Source organism: Nyctereutes procyonoides, unplaced genomic scaffold (assembly GCF_905146905.1).
Source record: "Nyctereutes procyonoides isolate TBG_1078 unplaced genomic scaffold, NYPRO_anot_genome, whole genome shotgun sequence".
In the NCBI taxonomy this organism is placed as follows: Eukaryota; Metazoa; Chordata; class Mammalia; order Carnivora; family Canidae; genus Nyctereutes; species Nyctereutes procyonoides.
Window position 1 is genome coordinate 865322 of NW_026575142.1, and position 7320 is coordinate 872641.

Here is a 7320-nt window from a genome sequence, read left to right on the forward strand (position 1 = left end):
CTCCGGTGCCGTTGTGTGAAAAGGCTCTTATCTCCACTGGACGCTCTTGCATGTGTGCCCAGAACAGTTGTGCATGTGAATGTGGGTCTCCCGCTCGGCTCTCTCTTCTACTGCACGGTCTCTCCCTCTGCCGATACTGATGGTTTATTTATTTTATTTTTTAAAAATTATTTATTTATTTATTCATGATAGACATGGGGGGGGGCAGAGACACAGGCAGAGGGAGAAGCAGGTTCCCTGGGGGGACCCCCATGCGGGACTTGATCCCGGGACCCTGGGGCCACACCCTGAGCCCAAGGCAGACGCTCAACCGCTGAGGCCCTGGGTGTCCCTCTGTATTTTCAAACACATTTTAGAATAATCTTGTCTATACCTCTAGAAAAGAAGTTTTCCTGGAATTTTCCCCCATATTGAGTGAACACTGTATATATCTTTTTGGGAGAATTGGTATCTTTACTATGTCGAGTCTTCCAATCAATAAACAGAGTGTGTCTTTCCATTCATTTACATTTTCTTTGTTTGCCTTCTAGGTTTCAGTCTATATGGCATGTAAGTTTTGTTAGGTCTACACCTCAGCATTTCATTTTGGGGGGCAATTGCAAACGGTATTGGGATTTTAATTTGGATATCCACTTGTTCGTTGAAAGCACATCGAAATACCATTGATTTTTGCATGTTCACCTTGTGTCTTGTGAATATGCTACACTCACACGTTGTAGGTATATTTTTCTGCCTTCCTTCATGTTCTCTGCGTAGACAATCATGTCAGAGGCAAATACGGCCAGCTGTATTCTTTTCCGATATGTATATTTTTAAAATTTTATTTCTCTTATATTTATCATTTTCTTCTTTCTACCTACATTGGGTTCGTTTTGCTGTTTTTTGGGTTCTTGAGGCGGGGGCTGAGACTACTGATTTGAGACCTTTTCTTCCTTTCTAACATATGAGTTAGTGTTTTGCTGTGTCTCACAAGTTTTGATGTATGGTGTTTTCATTTCCATTCAACGTATTTTGTTATTTCTTGATGTTATTAGGTTGTGTCTGTAGTGAAAGGATTATCTAGAAGTGTGTTATTCAGTTTCCGAGTGTTTAGAGTTTTTCCTCTTATCCATGTATTACTGTTTTCTGGTTTTATCCCATTGTAGTTGTTGAGAAATTTGTGCAGTATTAATTCTTTTGAATTTTTCAAGGATTATTTTATGGCCGTGGATGCGGTCTACCTCGGAATATCTTTGCAGCACTAGAAAATATTTTCTGCTGTTGCTGGAGAGGGTGTTCTGTAAAAGTTCTATTTGTGTGCTGTAACTTTCTAAATTTTGTGTCTTTCAAGTGTGTTTGTTGTAGGCCACGGAAGCATCCTTATGATGGCTTTTTTAGAATGCCAGATAATCTTACTATCTCTGTCGTCCCAGTAGTCTTTTTCTTTAGGTTAGGATCTTCCTGGTTCTTAGTATGACAAGTGATTTTTGGTTGAAAGCTGGGAAGCTTGGGTATTATGTCCTGAGACTCTAGACCTTCTGTTCTAGCTGCTTCTGACATTGGTCCACAGGAGAAAGGATGGTGCTGTCTTGTTGCCGCATGTGGAAGTCCAGCTTCTCCACTCCAGCTCTGTTGACACATTTTGAAGATGTTCCTCACTATTGCTGACCAAGGGTGGGAGCTCTGGGTCCCAAGGAGGCCTCGACTGATACCTCCTAGGCTTAAGAGAAAGGGGTCCCTCATTATTGCTCTTCATGGGGCCTCCACTGACACCAGAGAGGAGTGTGGCCTCATTACCAGTGGGCAGTGGTGAAAGTCCTGCCTCTCCCCCTGGCCTCCTCTGACATCATCTTAGTGGGGAGAGCCAGGGCCCTCATCACGGCTAGTGGAGGTCAAATCCAGGTTCCCACGGTGGCTGGCCTCCACCGACACCGTGGTGACATCAGGGACTCTTTACATCCTGTGTCCCTCCTAGGCCTCTGATACCAACAGGGGGGTTGGGATGCTTCCGTGCAACAGGTGGCAGGTGGAAGGTTCAGGCTCACCTGGCAACGGTGAAGTTGAGGCGCCCCTTCCAACATTTGTTGTTTTGAGAAAGGCCAGACCACAGGTTCTTCTGTGATGTTTGCTTGGGGCAGAGTGGCTATTTGGCCAGGCTACACCTTCCCTGGCACGTTGGCTCGAGACAGCAGGCTTTCGCTGGAGCTTTTTGGGCCGTGTGCGTTTGGTTTCTGGGTTGCCAGCCTCTTCAGCTCGGAGTCTGGGAAGTATTCGTCAAAAGGAAAACCAAAGAATTCACCACCGTGTCCTTCCCTGGGTGGGGACCACCTTCTCCTTTCAACTTTTCAATCATATGTTGGTTTTATATATAATACCCAGTGTTTGGTTGTATTTAGAGAGACAGATTTGGTAAAATATGTCTATCCTAACTTCCCGGAAGCAGAAACTATTCTCTCAATGTAGTTTTAATTTGCCTTCCTCTTATGATGTTTAAGAGCCTTTATTTAATCTTTTTTGTGCATTTTTTTGCCCTCTTTGTTAATTATGTCTTATTGTCTTCTTGGCTCCTATCTCCTGCCCACTTTTATAACGGGGCGTTTGTATTGTCCGCAGCTTGTAAGAGTTCATTATGTATAAAGGATCTTGACCCCTTATGTCTGATGCGTATTAAAATATTTTCTTCTAGTTCTTTATGTGTTTATTGAATTTGGTGGTCACGTGAGGCAAACTTATTTTTTAAAGTTCTTATGCGGTCCAATGTGTCAATCTTTCATTTCATCAGGATTGTGAGCTGTATAGGTTTTGTGTTGCTGCCGTAACAGATTTGCCGTAACACAAATTTACTACTTACAGTTCTGCAAGTCAGGAGTCAAACGTAGATACTCCTGTCGCAGGAGTAAAAGCAAGGCGTCAGCGGACAGCCTCACTTTCCGGAGGCCCTGTTCCATTCCGGCTCCCGTAGGTTGCTCATATTCCTTGGCAATCGCCCCTTTCTCCATCTGCAAAGTGAGTGTCGGGTGAAAGTCCTGTCACACCTTCTTCCATCGTCATATCTCCTTCTGATCTAACTGGGAAAGGTTCTCTGCTTTTAAGACTCCTAACTCCGGGAAACGAACTAGGGGTGGTGGAAGGGGAGGAGGGCGGGGGGTGGGGGTGACTGGGTGACGGGCACTGAGGGGGGCACTGACGGGATGAGCACGGGGTGTTATTCTGTATGTTGGCAAATTGAACAACAATAAAAAATAAATTTATTTTTTTAAAAAGTGGAAAATCTCTCCACTTCAAAGTCTTTACCCTAATGACATCTGCAAATGCCCCCTTGCCATGTGAGGTAGCATATTCAAAACTTTCAGGAGTTAAAAGCAGACGTTCTCGGAAGCCATTCTTTGCCTCGCATGTGGTTCACAGGTAAAAAGCCCTTCTCTATAGTCTGGTTATAGAGCAATTCACCCTTTTTCTCTAATTCTTGTGTTAATTTCCTATTGCGATTATAACAAATTTAGTGACTTAAAACAATATACACTTTTCTCCTGCAGTTTTTGAGGGTGAATATTCAGAATGAGTGTTAGTGGGCTAACCAAGGTAATCACTAAGTTTACTCCTGAGGATTTTACATTTTTGCATTTTCATTCACCGCTTGCACGGTTATCTCCTAGAATGAAAAACGCTTACGTTACAGGAAATAAGTTCCAGTGACATGGATGTTTCAGGGAAGACAGTAATAAATCAAAATGCTTGATTTAAAACTGAACCTTTGTTTTTTAAAAATATTGGAAAGAATTTTTGTATCAATTTGCAAATTATCCCAAGCATGTTTTAGGCAAAATTAAGAAATAAATTAGCCAATGTAAACATTGTAAACATAAGAATGTTTTAAGTGTCCAGAAATTTCAATTTCATGTAAAATAACCTTTTTTGCTATGTAGATATAAGATACAAATGTACAGTGCTTACAGTAAAAATTCATTTCTACTTCTTAGTTACACTGCCCATGCAGTCTCTAAAGAAGTCATCTAAATGTGTGTAATTTCATTAAAAATAATCCTCCAAAATAATAGGCATTATGTTATCCCATTTTCTAAAGCATATTATATTTGGTTACTGAAAACCTTCTGTGAGAAACGTTGGCTGGGACTACAGCATTCATACGAGCTCTCGGAGGTGGAAGTGAAGGCAGGTAGGCCGAGAAGCACCGCCTGAGCCACAGCCGCCTGGCGGCCCCGCACCCACACGGTAGCTGGTAGGAGGGCACCCTGAGCTCGGGTCTGGAAAATGCAACTACCGACGCTGGGGACCCATCAGCTGGAGGTGACCTGTGACGTTCCCACCCACGGGTGCACTTGGAGATGCAGCTCATGCTCTGCGAACCTCACCCCCTCGTCCCGCAGTGAAACCACCACATCTCCAGCCTGATCCCAGAAATCCCAAAGGATGCTCACTATTTTTTTTTTTAAACCAAATCCTTAATAGGTCTTAAGAGCTGTGTTCTTGAGGAGCTTCGTGAAGGTTATGCACTCAAAGTCCCTCGAGGGTGAACCGTGACAAAGAACTCCAACCCCTGTGCTGAAGGCCCAGGTGGCTGGTGCACAGGGATGCGGGAGAACACGGGGGAGAGGCTGGCTTGGCTCTGCGCTCCCAGGGAGCTCAGACCGCAGGGCGGCCGGGAGGCTTCGAACGAGGGGATACATTCTGCGAAGGACAGAAGAGCAAACTTTCGGATTCAGAGACAAATTCAAAGGCAGCCTCAAAGTAAAATTTAGAATATAGAGGGGTGAAGCGTCAAAATGATTCGTTTTATTGAGTGAAAAGAGAAGGAACAGAACCCGAGAGACGTTGTATTTTATTTCAAAATAACACAGCCCACAGGGACAGTTTTGGAACAAAGAATGTAAAGATCAAAAAAAGAAATCGGGGTGCATGGCCTCTAGGTATTTTTAAAATTGGGGCTAACCTGAAGAATTACTGTATGGCTATAGACAAAGTATTTCTAATTTTTCTGAAGAAAATAAACACCTGGGGAAAAATACATTCATGACATTATGAATCCATTGTAATCCAAAATCCATTATAATTTTACCTAGGAGACCATAAGCCCTTGTTAATAAGAAGAAATATAATTTATAGGGACGCCTGGGTAGCTCAGTGGTTGAGCAACTGCCTTCAGCTCTGGGCTTGAACCCAGGTCTGGGGATCAAGTCCCACATCAGGCTCCCAATGGGGAGCCTGCTTCTCCCTCTCTCTGTGTCTCTCCTGAATAAGTAAATAAAATCTTTTTTTTTAAAAAAAAGAAATATAACTTATAAAATTGCAAAAGTTGTGCAGAGTAGCTAACTTTTTTCCTATAAATTCACGTACCACTTTACAGTTCTTAACTGTTGTGCAATTATAGGATTTTTTTTTTTTAAGTAGGCTCCCCACCCGGTGTCCTGAGCTCATATCAACAGTCTGACACTCAGCTGACCGAGCCACCCCAGTACCCACAGGAATTTTTTTTTTAATCAAAGAGAAAAATATTCACATTTCAAATACAAAGGAAAATTTTACGTGATTTTTGGTCAGTCTCTAAGTCTCAACCACTCAGCACTGGTTTTCCAAAACACACGAGACTTTTCAGTGGACAATTCAGTTAGCTTTAAGAGGATCCCCATCAAAGTAAACCCACCACAGGAAAGGCAAGCAGAACAGAGGCTTAGCAAGCAGCTAACCTTTTTACATGGAACGTTCGATTATTCTCTACACTTACTTTATAAAAAGAAAGAAACTTAATTTAACATTTGTGTTCTTAAACTTGCCTACTGAAAAAAATGTATATTTTATTATTTTCCTTCCAGGGAGGAAGATTCAAATAATGATCTATGAAGAGACAGAAATTCAAGTTATGGGGCTGTCACTTGAAGACTCTACTGCTTGGCTTCTTAGCCCGCGTATTGGTTTTTTAGCAGTACGTTTGGTTCTGTGCATCAGAAACTTGAATATGCTGCTTGGTTTTTTCTTCTCTAACAGGAAATTCGGAGGTAGGTAGCCCAGGATTGGTACGAGGGGAGCACCAGGTCACGGAGGAGGGTCTGAGCGGTGCTCCCTCTTCCCCTTATATCTTCTTTACTTTGTGAAGCAGCTCCTGCGTGTCTGGATCCCCGCCTGTGCTCCAAGGTGGAGATGGGGAAGGCAGGGAGGCTGCCCAGCTGCCTCCTCTTCACCTCAGGGTGTAGGTTTGACCCGAAATGCCCTCTCCAGTTGCAGGGAGCGTGAGTTGGGCGTGTTCCCCCAGCAAAGCTCAGAGCTTCTCAGTAAGGGAGAGTCGGGGAAATAAATAGGTCGCAAGACGTGTTTTCCACAACACTTAATATATTCCGTCTTAATACTCTCATTGCTTAGGACTTTTGTGGAGCTTTAGCTTTTGCTGAAAGCTTAAGGGGCTGTTACAGGCGCTGTTAACAAGGACCCTGCATGTCCGTGTTCATCCGTCGCTGAGCTGCAAGGACATAAGGTGGGCCTGTCCCAGCACCTGGCCCTGGACGCGTGGTGTGCACTAGGCTGGCGGCAGACAGGATGGACAAAGGGCAAACGTGTCATAGAAATGATCCATGAGAACCAGTTACCAGGTATCGCTAACCAGTCACGGGGTGTCATTAACCAGTTACGAGGTATTGCTAACCAGCTAGTAGGTATTACTAACCAGCTACTGGGTATTACTAACCAGCTACTGGTTATTGTTTACCAGTTAGTGGGTATTGCTAACTAGTTACTAGATATTGCTAACCAGCTACTGGGTACTGTTTACCAGTTATTGGGTATCGCTAACCAGTTACTGGGTATTTCTAACCAGTTAGTAGGTATTACTAACCAGCTACTAGGTATACTAACCAGTTATTGGGTATTACTCACCAGTTACTAGGTGTAGCTAACCAGCTACTGGGTATTGCTAACCAGTTACTAGGTGTTGCTAAGCAGCTACTGGGTATTGCTAACCTGTTACTGGGTATTGCTAACCAGTTATTAGGTCTTGCTAACCAGTTACTGGGTATTGCTAACCAGGTACTAGGTGTTGCTAAGCAGCTACTGGGTATTGCTAACCAGTTACTAGGTCTTGCTAACCAGTTACTGGGTATTGCTAACCAGTTGAACCAAGTCGAAGCATTTCTTTGGTTTTACTTTTTTTTTTTAAGATTTTATTTATTCATGAGACACACACAGAGAGAGAGAAGCAGAGGCACAGGCGGAGGGAAGAAGCAGGCTCCCTGCGGGGACTCGATCCCAAGACCCTGAGGTCACGCCCCAGGCCGAGGGCAGTGGCTCAACCGCTGGGCCCCCCAGGGATCCCCCATGGAGACATTTCTGCAA